General features: G+C 46.6%; 1 protein-coding gene across 2 annotated transcripts in view; it reads left to right on the forward strand.

The window, feature by feature from the left end:
• DIPK1B (divergent protein kinase domain 1B) overlaps positions 1 to 13,137 on the forward strand; it is a 668,389-nt gene that overhangs the window by 532,234 nt on the left and 123,018 nt on the right. The window lies entirely within an intron of this gene.

Genomic DNA, 13,137 nt, shown 5'->3' on the forward strand with positions numbered 1-13,137 from the left:
ATTCTGAATTGTCATGTTACACCAAATTAGTTGTGTAATCACCCCACGAGTGTGATAATCACATTATCTATACAAAATATATATATCACTCTTTCTCTGAGCTCTCTTACTCTCCCTGTCTACCCCTTCTATCTCACTCTGTCTCTGCTCTTTATATGTGAGTGAGAGTCACAGTGCCCGATGCCCATTTTCTAGAGTCACCTCATCCATTGGTTCTATCTGATTACATCGACCACAGTTAAGTTTGTCTTATAGTTTGTCTGTTGTAAGTCGACATTTTTTTTAGTGGGTCCCCCCTCATACCCTCCCTGTCCCTACTCCTTCCTCACCCCCACCCCATACTACCTGTAAACACGCACACACAAACACACACACACCTATAAATGAAATAAAAAGTTGACTTGCAAGAGTCAAACTAGAAGACCACAAACCAATGATGCTCAACGTGATCACTATAAACACCAGCCATAGCTGGCAACGGCGTGATAAGGGCAGAAAAACAGATATCTTGATGGGGGCCGGGGTCTTTTTCACAATAAGATCCATTAAAAGAAACAACAAAAGAAAATAACCTATATTAAATAACATTGTAAATTGACTCGTGTTAACGTTTTACAATATTTATTTCTAATGATCACTTCCGGTATACGTTTTAGTCATAACAAGAACATTACAAATGTCTTACTCAGCAAAGCTCCTTATCAAAACCTAGAAACAAGATATACATTATTTTCCAATAGGTTGTCATTCCAAGATAGACAGTCTGGTACACGCTGGAGAAAGACTATGAGAAAGGGGAATGGGATCAATAACACCAGTAAGGGTTTCATCCTACTTTGCATAACATCAAGTAGCCTCTTGAGAACATAAGAATAACCACAGCTGTTTTATACTTAACAAATATGTGTGTGATGAAAGTGTTGTATGCTTGAATCATTAAGTACATAATGCACACTGAGCTTGTTGCTCATTTCATATTTCACAACAATAACCCTAACATTAAAATGCGTGTAACACTGAACTATGTATACCGAAGCAGGCTACTCTAGGGTTTGAATGGGAGGGTAGAATGGCTGTGATATCAGTCGCTACTTTGGGGACCAAGAGTGAGAGATGTTTCCTTTACTCAAACAGAATTGTAACCAGGTGTCAGGTTAAGAACAGGTGTGCACATGCACTACAGTGTTTTGTATATAGTATTCCTAACATCAAAGGAACTAGTAACAAGGCAATCCAGCAAAAAAAGTCAGTGCCCACGTGATCGCAAGCAGGTCCTTCGTATCGACACATGCAGTGGAAAAACACTTTAGGACATAACTCCCATCTCCCTTTTTCAGAGCTACCTGCTCGCCTTGGAAGCAAGACGACACGGAGCACCACAGGTTCGAACACCAGGTCTGCGCTTAGAAACCCCTGGGTATTAAGCATGTTATAAGTAATCTTTCATATCATATCATGAACCCAATGCTATCAGAAACAATTCTCCCCCACGCAATCCCTTGCCTTTGTTCGTAGCATCTGTTTCCCACTTTCCCATCCCCTTATCTTCCCGTTGCCCGCTTTCTTTCCTCTAGCAGACTAAGGTCTGGAGATCAGTGGCGGGGGCACAGTTTGCCACTCCACGGACAATTCTTTTGGTGCCCTGACTCCAACACAGTGGGGTTTTGGTGCACTACTAAAGCATATTACCACAGCATAACATAAAATAAATATAATCTTTTCACAAAACATGTTTACCACCACCACCGCCCCCATACTAACAAACACCAAACACACCATTTACAATAACAATTCCTCAAAAAGATAGGAGACAGAAATGCATATACAAAGTGAAGTGAATTCACACAGCAACAGCAGGGGCTCCAATGGGCATCAATAATAATGCAGGGCTTAAAATGATTGCCCAACGATTGCAGGACATTACATTTGAAAGGACACACGTGCCATGTTCAGGAACACGGCACGGGATGTCCTGCATCTGCTCCACATTAAAGGGGCAGTGTAAAAGTGAATGCCCCCCGCCCCATGGGCAGAACACCACTGCACTGCATGGACTCAGCCAACATTAGGATTGTGAGATGGGGGATATTCTGACACGGCTCATTTATGCGGGAATGATGAAGAATACATCCAAAGGTAAACTGCATGAGTATACATATAATGTTGTATACTAAGATCTCATCAACGACCCAGTACAGATGACCGAGAGCAACAATTGAGTACAGAATGAATATTCGCACCCGGAGAAGGGGGCTCAGGCGATCAGGTGGTTGGAACAGCGGGCGAGAATACATAGTCTCCGCCTGCTGTTTCCAGCCACCCTAGGCCCTTCCCCAGGTGTCACCATCTTTTTTTTTATGTGGGGAGGCAACGGGGCGATATCTCCATGTTGCCTCCCCACCGCCCCAAAACAAAACAAACCCCTTCTCCACCCTCTCTCCCCCTCCCCATGTAACTGCTGGAACAGAGCTTTGTGCTCCAGTCCCAGCATTCTTCCCGCTCCCGGCCACCGCATTGGAAAAGAAAAGGAACATAGTCCCTTTTCTAATGACAGCAGCCATCTTGTTTTCCCCTAATGAGATTGGCATTGCGCAATAAGTGCAGCCAAATCCCCAGAGAAAATAAAATAAACTTTTTGCACCCCGGCAAACCCCCAGCATGGGGGTGTACAGGCCAGAAAATGCCTGCAGCCCTGGCCAAGGCCTTGTCTTCTCTCGGGCCGGCCTAGGCTCAATTTGCCAGGCCGTTACTGCTCATCTGCGTACCCCTGCTGGGACATGATTGCTGCATTCAAGACCATGTCTGACAAACGGAGATGCTCTTTGCCTGCAAAGCTATGTGACAGGCTCCCTGCAAAGAATATCTGAAGACAGGCTTGGACTGGCCTACATGCAATAGGGCACTGCCCGAGGACTGTTCCAAGAGACCTGGCTCGGCAGGTTTTTTTTAACCAATGTGGGTCAGATTGTTGACTTAAGTTACTGTGTAAACTGGTAGTTTTGACCAATATTACCATTCCAGTGTTTTTTTCTAAAACAGCACTGATTCCAAAAATGCTACCCTAACCCAGGCGCTACCCAAGCAGTGAGTCAGGAAAAATCACTAATCGCGACTCACGTATTTGGGCTCATGTTATTTTGGTGCCTGGTTTTTTTTTGTGTTCCAGTCCGCACTTTAGTGAAGACCTCCTCATTATCCCAACAACATCCATCCATCTGTCTGCTCGAAGTTGCACGCAAGATAAGGTGTTTTGTGGTGTTTTGATGCCTTGAAGATAGCCAAATGTACCCACTTTGTGAATATTGTACTTGTTAATTGTGGGAGGCAATTTCAAATTCAATTCATTTTGTTTGCTGCTTTTATAAAGAAGCAAATGTTAAGTTATGTTATGTTATAACATTTGTATAGCGCCAAAGCCCTAAGGCAAAAAATCATCCAAGTCTGAAATTGCAGAACTTAACTTTGCAGGTGGACGACATCCCCCACTTTCTATTACAACCGCCTCTCCCCCCATGCCAAACAGTATTTCTGATACTAACATGTAATACTGCTGTGCTGTCCACAGAATCTAACCCTGCAACATGCACTTAAATACTACATGATACTCCCTTTTTTGGGCTATCGCTTGGAAAAAGATACTGCATGAGTTGCAGACCAAGCAGGTTGGCACAAGCCCATTATAATGTTGCCTGGTGGTGGCCTAATCAATCAGTTTTAAATGAAAACTAGTTTAGCAATGCTGGCAGTAGAAGCTGCCGGCTGCAACACTGCCACACTTGGGTTAGTAAAAGGAGGTAATGTTAAGGCAAGGCAAAGTTTAAGAATCCCCTGGATTAGATGGTCTGCATTTAATGCCCATCTCTACTCGTGATGGGTAGATGAAATGTAAACACAAAGGAAATAGTGTAGAGCAACTGGATGAAAACACGCTCTCCGATTGGTTTGTTGAAGTGAACTTGCAAGTGATCAGAATAACCCAATTAAGATGATCTTGGCTCATAATATTCCTGCAGAAAGACTATCTCATGTACAGATAATCTTCAGAAAATCCCAGATCCAGACAGTGCCCGCCTTCCCCTCCCAAAGCTGTAGCAATGCCTTTAGGCTTCCTGAGTGTGAAACCTCCATAGAACAGGTTATTCGAACTGTGTTCGTTCTCAGTAGAGGGCCTCCCACAGTTTTGCATAATTGTGTAATGCTTATGGTTTAACCTGAAGCTACCCAGGGTAATCCAGATGTGGACCCCTTGCTCACTTTGCTTAGGGAGGAACAGCTTTGCCTCACTAAGGAGGGCCAACAAGGCTGAAACAGGTGTCTGGGGTTGCTGTTGGTACTCTTGTTCAGAGTAGAATTGCCTAGCATTTCGTTGCTGGACTGCTCTTGTGGGTGGGATCAGACTGATGTGCAAATGGATATTTCTCCTATGTGAAGGGTGTGGTGAGCTAAAATGTGGTTGTAGACCCTTCCCAGTGGAAGACATTCCTCAAAGAAAGTTATTTGAGCCCTCTTCTTCCTCAGTAGAGAAGCTCTACAGTAGAGAGACTCCCACACCCATGTTCCTTTGGGCGGTTAGGCTAGTTTACTCTAGCAGAAGGAGTGCCCCAGCCATCACATCTTGACATAGAATCTAAGACCCAAAACACTACACCCCCCCACCCCCATTGCTGTACCAATAATACAACCTCATGGCATGCAGTTTTTCCAAACCTCTTGTTCTCTACACACAGCCTTTATGTAATATAATACTGGATAGAGGACCGGGTTTAGAAGAGCGGCGCTCTACTCTCACACCACCACTTGCCACTATGCATACTAGGGCTGGAGGTTCAAGAGAATATAGGAGACCTCATCTGCATACAATGTGCGTCTCCAATCGCTGCCCTATCAAAGACTGCCACTTCGGATAGTATCAAGCAATGTCCCACAGTATACGCACCACTCGAAAGCATTGCGAAACTGACAGAACACTAGAGACACTTCATTTAAAAACCTTGTTTAGTCAGGCTTATGGGTCTGAGCCTCTACTTTCTCCAATCAGAACAGGTTAGCCTAGCTGACTTGCTGCTGCAGCAGTGTATGGGCAGGGCTCAACAAAAAGCTGTGAGTGCTACTAGATCCCATGGGTTTCTCTAGCCTTTCTAGCAGGGGTGTTGATAGGTCTGGAAAGAATCAGGGGCTAAGCTAATGTCAGGACTGGTGGGACTCGGGGATAGCTAGCTTTTTGGTTGTAGCACCTAAGCTTCTATACAGGGATATAAACAAAAGACCCAGAGCTATAGCCCCCTCTATCCTCCCCCTAGCAACGCCTCTGATTTCTAGTATAAAGATATCAGCCTTCTGATTTTTTTCCCCACAGTCATTAAGCGCAAGACCGGGATTCGAAGCTGTGCTGCCTTGCTTCCAAGAAAAACATGCTGCCCCCGAGCTATCCTCCCAGCCAAGGTGCAGTTGCCCCAGTTTCTTATGAGGTGCAGTATGGGAAGAACACCTGAAAGATCAAAGGGTTTTAACTAGAACTACAAAAGAGTCAACATGACTGGCGGTATCAGGCTCTAAGAGACACAGTTTCGCTATCCCTGATCTAATACACAATAACACAGGGATATTGAGCTGAGCTCTCTTGCTGGTACACTCGCAGATGTAGAGACATAGCACCCCACTCACTTCTTTGAGTCAATCATAGTGTCAGGGACATAGCACCCAGCTCACTTCTTACACGCAATCACAGTGTCAGGGACACAGCACCCAACTCACTTATCGATTGACTCAGTCTCAGAGACATAGCACCCAGCTCACTTGTTGGCTTCTCTTGGGTATCTCCTTGGTCTAGAATTTGATGCCCTGTGTGTTGCATTCCTTTGTGTCACAAAAGCCTAATAGCAAGTACTTCTTACCCCCACCTTGCAATATGGGCTACCTAACCAGCAAGAATTCCCCCTCCGCCTGGATATTGCAATTATTTTACCAAAAAGTATTAGTTCCCCATTCCCCCCTTGTCAAGGTTGCCTTCAGGGTGAAGTTCTCATCACTCCCAGCTAGTGGCCGCCTTCCTGGGCTTGGGCCCTCAGCAGGCTCTGGCTTCCCCTTTGTGGCCTCCGGCTCCTGCCAGGATCTAGGGTAAAGCAAACAGCAATCTTGTAACAAAGTGCCCCCCCTTTGCATGGGTCTGAGGTATAGCCCTCAACAGGCTGGTGGTCTTACTCATTCTTGGGTTGTGGGTTCTTCCCAGCAGCTAAGTAGTAGCCCTCTGTAGACTCTGTCATCTCTTCTCCTCTAGTGCAGCACTTTCCCTGCAGTTTGAGGTCTTAAGTGTGCAAATTCCTTAACTCGTCTGCTCTTTATTATGGGGTGTGCCCCTCCTTGATTGACCAGTAATCCTTGTGATTGGTTCACAAATGTCCCTGTTTAACGCAGTCGTGGGACTGGTATTGGCCCTGTTTCCCTTCCCTGTTTCATGTGTTTTATTTTCCCAGCTGCAGCATGCCCGCGTGTTCCCCCTTCCTGCAATTAGTTCTCTGATTGGCTTCTTTGGCTTGGGCGAAAAGTCTCAGTCCACCATTTTTTCATCTGGCAGAAGCATGCACAGTGCTGAGTGGGCATGCACTCCACCTCCAGCTACGGGGACTGCTTCTGGGTACTACGATGAGTGTTTGTGGATGGCATGAGTGGGAACTTAACGTGAGCATCTCTGTCCAATTCTTGAACACTACTTAATATCCATGGGACCATTCATGCAATGAATTGAAATCCCTCGCCAGCCCCAAGCGTGGGAGAAAGCTTTTTTATTCACTGAAAATTAGGCCATATGCTTCGAATGTGGGCACTCCTTGCGTGCACTATTTGGTTATGGGCACTGGTAATACAGTAGGTGGGCTGTTCCACCTGTGCACATTTCTCCATGCGCTGCTGCCACACATCAGTCTGAACACTCTTCAGAACAGGTGTATGTCCTTCGGGTAACATAATGAGGCTAGCCCCTACTAAGGCCCCTTGTGGTGGGGGCAAGAAATTAACCAGTCAATAATTGGCACCACTTATTTCTGTTGGAGTAAATGGTCCAGGGATGAATGTCAGTCTCTAAATAATCAATCAGCCCCACACCTCTAGTACACCAGAAGAGATCTGAACAGATTGGAAACACAAGTAAATTATAAACCTGCTTGTCCAATTTTGGTACCGTGGATGGAATGGCAGGCTTATCTCTCTTTATGCTCGACAGCGTCATGGTGGTTCCAGGTCGCTTGGCAGCTCCTAAGACAGAGTTTGTGACGGGAAACAGCTCCAGGTATCAGGCAGCAGGCAGTTAAGCAAGCAAGGCTGCACAGATGGCTGCAGGCTGGCCTACATGGCGGCTCGGGGTCAAGAATCATTGTCTCTGTGCTGGTTGGCGGATCTGGAACACTGGTTGAGGTGTATCGGATGGCTTGAGTGACTGCATTGTGACAACAGTCAGCGGTGCAGCTGGTTGCGGTTTGAAGACTCGACTGTCTCAAGAATGTCCTTAAAAGGCAGACTCTGGTTGGTGCTTGTGTGGCACCACTCCTATCTTCTTCGCAGGGCTTGTGTTGTCTTTTCAAGGCAGAAGGCCCCAAACTTAGGAGAGTGTTTGCAGGCAACTGCCTTGTCCTGAGTTCACATACTCTCTGTCACTTCCCACCTAGGAATCTTGCTGGCAGAAGCTAGCAGGGCACGCTTTGTGCTGGCTGGGTACCGGTTCTGGAGCTACTAGATGGGTCCTCTGAGTGTGGTATCTCCCTCTGTTCCCTGGGAGATGTTTAGGGTAGGGATCTTGCTTCCCTCTTGGAACTCCTAACCTTCTTTCACTGGCAGAAGATGTAAGTTAGACTGTACCTTCAGCCCGGGTCCAAATGAGTCCTTCTTCTTACTCCTTTCAAAGTCTTTGGATGATCTGCTAAGTGAGGGGTTCAGCCCTCTTTTAAAGCCAAATGTGCCCCAGTGATTGGTGCAGGCTATGCCTACCTTAATAAACCAATCCTGGGCCCCCACCAACAATCTTCTGTTATGCCTGAGGTCAGGACCAGAGTGCTCTGAAACAGGAAAAGTAAGGGGTGACAACATATACCTAAGTCCCACCCATCTTCCTGTCTGTTGTAGATCAAAGTTTCTCTCTGGTTAACTGAGCCCTCTGTGACTCTTGATTAAAGCGCAGGTCTCCCTTAAATTCTGTGAGGAGAGCAGACTTCCTGTGTCCCTCAAATCACATACTTCTCCCATCTGAAACAGTTCCACTCTGCAGGGGTACCTACGGTAACTGATGGATCCAGACATGCCATTCACTGCCTTTCATACAGAGGGGTGGGAACTAGCTTCAGGTTGACACATTGCATACCAGAGGGGTGTTAGCCCCGCTTTCCTGTTGTCTGTCTGGCACCCAAGCCCCCTTCCAGGCTTGCCTCAATTATTTCTCATTAGTATGCACTGCCACCAGCGGAACTAAACAATAGGAAAGCGGATCAATGGAGCCTTTGATATTTCCATCTGAACATGACAGGGGAGGATGGCGCCTGTAGGTGTGGTGAGCAGAGAAAATGTGTGCGCAATGGCCTCACACATTTTCGGAGGTTGATCTCCCATCATTCATTTAAATTATCAAAAAATCAAGAAAAGCCCAAGCGAGCGCACTCTCCCCGTATGGATGGTCAAGTTACTTGCAGCCCCATATCTAGTGTATTCCTATTTACCAGTCCATATTCCTAGTTGCATACAGCCCTCCTGAGTGCTCCAAAACACTTATTAGGAATGGTCATTGTTCAACAGGAGGACCTTGTCCCCTGCAGAATTCCCAGGGTCCCATTGACATAGCAATCTGTGATTGATGGGGGCCAGCCCTTGAAACTTCATAAATCTTTCCATGGTCTTATTAATATTTTGCCTTGACCTCTCGACCATCTCCTTTGATTTGGCCCCTCACCACTCACCTCGTGGAATTATCTCTGACCACATTTTCTCTGTTCTCTGTTCCCTGTCCAGTTTGACAAAGGGTCTTTGTTGTCTCCTGCATGTTACGCGAAAGCCTGCCCTTCCCTAGTGCTATTCTCTTATTGCCCTGAGGTTTATGACCATGTAATCTGGGGGCATGGCGACCCACCCTCATATTCCTCTTAATGGCGGCCAGAAGGGAGGACCATTTCATTCCTAGGATGCCCAACCAACCGATCTTCGGACTTTTGAAACCCAGGTTGCTGTCCTTCCGGGGGTACCTGGAATGCCATTGTCTTTGCACAGGTGATAGATGAGTGCCCAATAGCCCAACCACTTGCTTCTAATGAAAGTTAATTCAATAATTGCTTTTGGAGAACACACTTTATTAAACTAATTTTGGAGAAGTATGAAGTATTACATACCATGTGCCAGCTGTTTCTGTGATCACTTCACTCTGATCACCTGTGCTTCTACGGCCCCTCCAATTTGCTGAATTGTATGCTGCTACATAATTCTATGGACGGATGCATAACTTGTACCTCTCTGATGACAAGCAACTAGTCTCTGGATGGCTTGCCCCCTACCCATTCCTTGAAGGCTGTAGTTGAAGCCCTGCCCTTAAAGGTGTGTGATGACTCCCACACCCTTCAGGACTGTACTGTTAATTGTGTCTGACATTGTCCTTCTGAATTGGAACATTGGGAAAGATTAATTTTTATTTAACAGCAAGTTACCCTCAACAGCTGACCTGTGTGCCAAGTACTGTGAAAGCAATGCTGTGAGGACATTTTGTGTGTCACCGGACTTATTTAGTGTAATGTTCATCCACTTTGACATCAGATCCATTCTCGATGTTCTGATGTTCACCACTGTCCCTTGCTCTGTGCTTGTGATTTCCCCCTACTTATAGTGCCTTTCCTGTCCTACCTGTTTTACTCTTTGTTACCAGCTCACTAAAGCGCATTGTGCCATAGAGGGCTATTTCCAAGGCCACCCTGAACAGTGCCACCTTGTACAATTGTCGGCACATACCTCTGGCAATGTCACCAGAAGCTTCTTTAACATACCAAAAGACAGTGGTAAGGTGGCCGTCCTATTTTGGTCCCTCTGGCCTGGCCCATCTCTTTAATTCTGCCCCTACTGGGAAGCTCCTAATGCAGCCAAGTGGCTTGTCAGCTAACTCTTAGACTTTTCATTTGCCTTTGCCCATGTTACAAACTGACTAACCTGTCTCTCTAAAAACACTCTGTCCCAGCCCATTTCTCCTGCCTGTTTCTTCTGAACGTACCTTAGTTCTGCGAACTCTCTCCCAGTTCCCATAGTGCCGCGTCTATGACACCAGCTTCCACCACTTTGTCAAAAAGGGCCTCCTTTCCCTCTCTGTACTGAAAACCAGAAAATACTGCTGGGTTGGCAATGCCTTGTTACATATCTTGCTCTGACCTTAATATTTTGGTATAAACAAACCATAACGAAATTCCTCAGTAATCCTAACACTACCGGCAATGATGCTGATTGCAAATTGGCTGCCTGCGCCACTGATATGTTGTGCGACGTCCATTGATGTCCGTTGTAATTCCCTGTTTTAGACCATTGATATTAAAACAGTAAACTAACTTTGCCATCTTCCTGAGTTGGTTTGATTATTTGGTGTAAGAGTTACTCTTCATCCCATCTACTGCATGACACTCTACCTCCCATTTTGTCTGACCAAAAGCGCACCTTTCATTTGCTTAGCCTCTTGGATCATATCACGTGAGCAAAGACAATCGAAAACGGTTACAATGTAATTATGCTTTGCGTCCTTCCTTTCTCATGCTAAGACCTGGCCCATCTCTCTTGCACACCATTCCTGACCTAAAAGGGTCCCAAGCCCCTCCCCACCAGATGAGCCAGTGAATTATTGCAGTTCTGAGCTGGAGATGTAATATGGTCTCCCAAGTCTACAGCCGATACACTGAGCCAAAAAGGAAGTGAATTACTGCAGTTCTGAGCTGGGGATGTAATATGGTCTCCCAAGTCTACAGCCGATACACTGAGCCAAAAAGGATCTTCATGTGCCTAAACCCTCCTCAAGAGCAGCGTTGAGCCAGATGTAGTAGTGCCTTCCTATGACCCCTGCTGCTGCCCTTGACAACCTCCTGGCAAACACCCTCCTGCTGGGATGGCCCTGGAGGTGAAATTTAACTTCCCTAACAGCTGCTGTACCTTTGCTAAAGTTGTCTTTTGCTTCGCTAAATGGTCCCCAATCTTAGCTATGATCCCTTGACCCTTTCCATCGACAGCCTGCATGACCCTTCACGCGTGTCAATCTCTATGCCAAGAAAGGTGAGTCCCTCTACTAGACCAGGTGTCTTTTCAGTTGCTGATGGAATATTCAGAAACTGCATCAAGTTCTGGAAAGTTTCCAAAGCAGCTGCACAGCCTTGCGAACCCTTTTTTCCACCCACGAGGTCAACCAGATAATGCACCAGCCCCCCCTCTTTTCTCTACAGCTGTCCATTTCAGAAAGGAACTAGATGTTTCAAAGAGCGCGCATGATAATGAGCATCCGATGGGCGTGCACGGTCACCATCAGTGCCCCTTGCTCATGCTTGTAGCCAACTACTGCCTCATCCAACGTCACGTAGGGCACCGGGCAGAACTCCGACTCATGCCAATCGTTAATTGTTATCTAAAGGGTAAGAAAGTTGGTGAAATAAGGAATATTTACAAACGCTAGCAGGGGAACTATAACGTTTTCCAGGGTTGTGGGAGTCCAAAGGGAACGTGTCAGCGAAACTGATCCTTCCAAGCTTATTTTCCTGGAATATTTTAGCAGAAACAGATTTAGCGCTAGTGGTGCCTACTTGCCAACATTCTGGGACCAAAAAGATGTAGGATTTTTCAAATTTCTAAAATAATACATCGCATAACAATGACATCACAGGAAAATACAAAACATACACTGTTGGCACCACTGGAGAATTCCAAAATTCACAACCCATCAAACAGCACAACATGGAAAGATGTTCAAATGTTTTAAATGTATAATTTTGAATGGTAAAGTTAACACCGAATTCAATTACCTATCTTTACAGAAGGTAATCACACAGAGCTGGTAGGCAACATTTGCCACTGCTCTGTAGCAGCAGCTTGAGCAATACATATTTATTCCTGCAGTACAAGATGACTAACTGAAGAACGTGGAGATTGTTGCCCTCTTCAGTCTGATAGGCAGATGCTGTGTGATGGTGGTAGGCTCTGCAATTTGCCTTCTCTGGTGATTCACCGAAGGCCTTTCCCGGCCAAAGTGCATGTCAGAGTCACGAAGCTGTTAGGTCAGTGAATTGGTCAGTCACTCAAAGTAATCACTTAACCGCCCACTGCACAGACAAACAAATGTGTTGCATGCTTTGTCCAGGGCCTGTCTCAAGCAGCCTGCCTCAGAGTCACATAAATGACCTGCCCCTGTAAAAAGCAGTAGGATATGTCACCCAAATCTGTAGGTGGTAGGACTGCTTAAAAAGCCGTAGCCTACTCAGTAGGGTTGCCAAGTATGGTGGTGCTATCCATCACATGAACATGACTTAACATCCAAGGGGCCATTAATAAATCCCTCACCAGCCCCTAGCGTGAGACAAAGCACTACTTTTCACACTCAAAATTGGGCCCTGTGCTTCGAATGAGCGCGCCCCTCTGGAAGGGTCCTTCGAATGCTATCGGTAGCTGCTGCGCCTGGGCACGTTTTCCCGCGCGCGCGTGCGCCGCCACGCGCAGGTACGTCCTTCATGTGACAGGCGCGCGCGACGGTGCTCAGCCGGGACGTTTAGAGGCAGCGCGGCCTTGTACAACGCGACCGACTGGAATGTCATGCGGGGTCTTGAAGGGAGCCGGCTGACGCGGAGGTACTGCAGTTTGAGAGACTCCAGGCCACGAATGCAATGCAATTATAGTCCAGCCTGCTGAAAAGCCCATTGCTTCCTCGAACCGCCGGCGGCCTTGTGTTGTGGTGAGCCGGCTGCCACTCGGCCTTAATTAAGGGCGCGCAACGGCTGTCAGATGCAGGCTCCCGTTAGAGAATGAGCGAAACCACGTATTGACCCGCTGTCTGCTGGGACTAATTTGTTTATCGAAGCCTGTTAGATCATTACTGCAGTCTTGCAACTGGCGCGGGAGTGGGGTGGGGGGTTGGGGGGGTGAGGGGAGGGATTT

This window comes from Ambystoma mexicanum, chromosome 8 (assembly GCF_040938575.1).
Source record: "Ambystoma mexicanum isolate Mex_15411 chromosome 8, UKY_AmexF1_1, whole genome shotgun sequence".
NCBI classification, from domain to species: Eukaryota; Metazoa; Chordata; class Amphibia; order Caudata; family Ambystomatidae; genus Ambystoma; species Ambystoma mexicanum.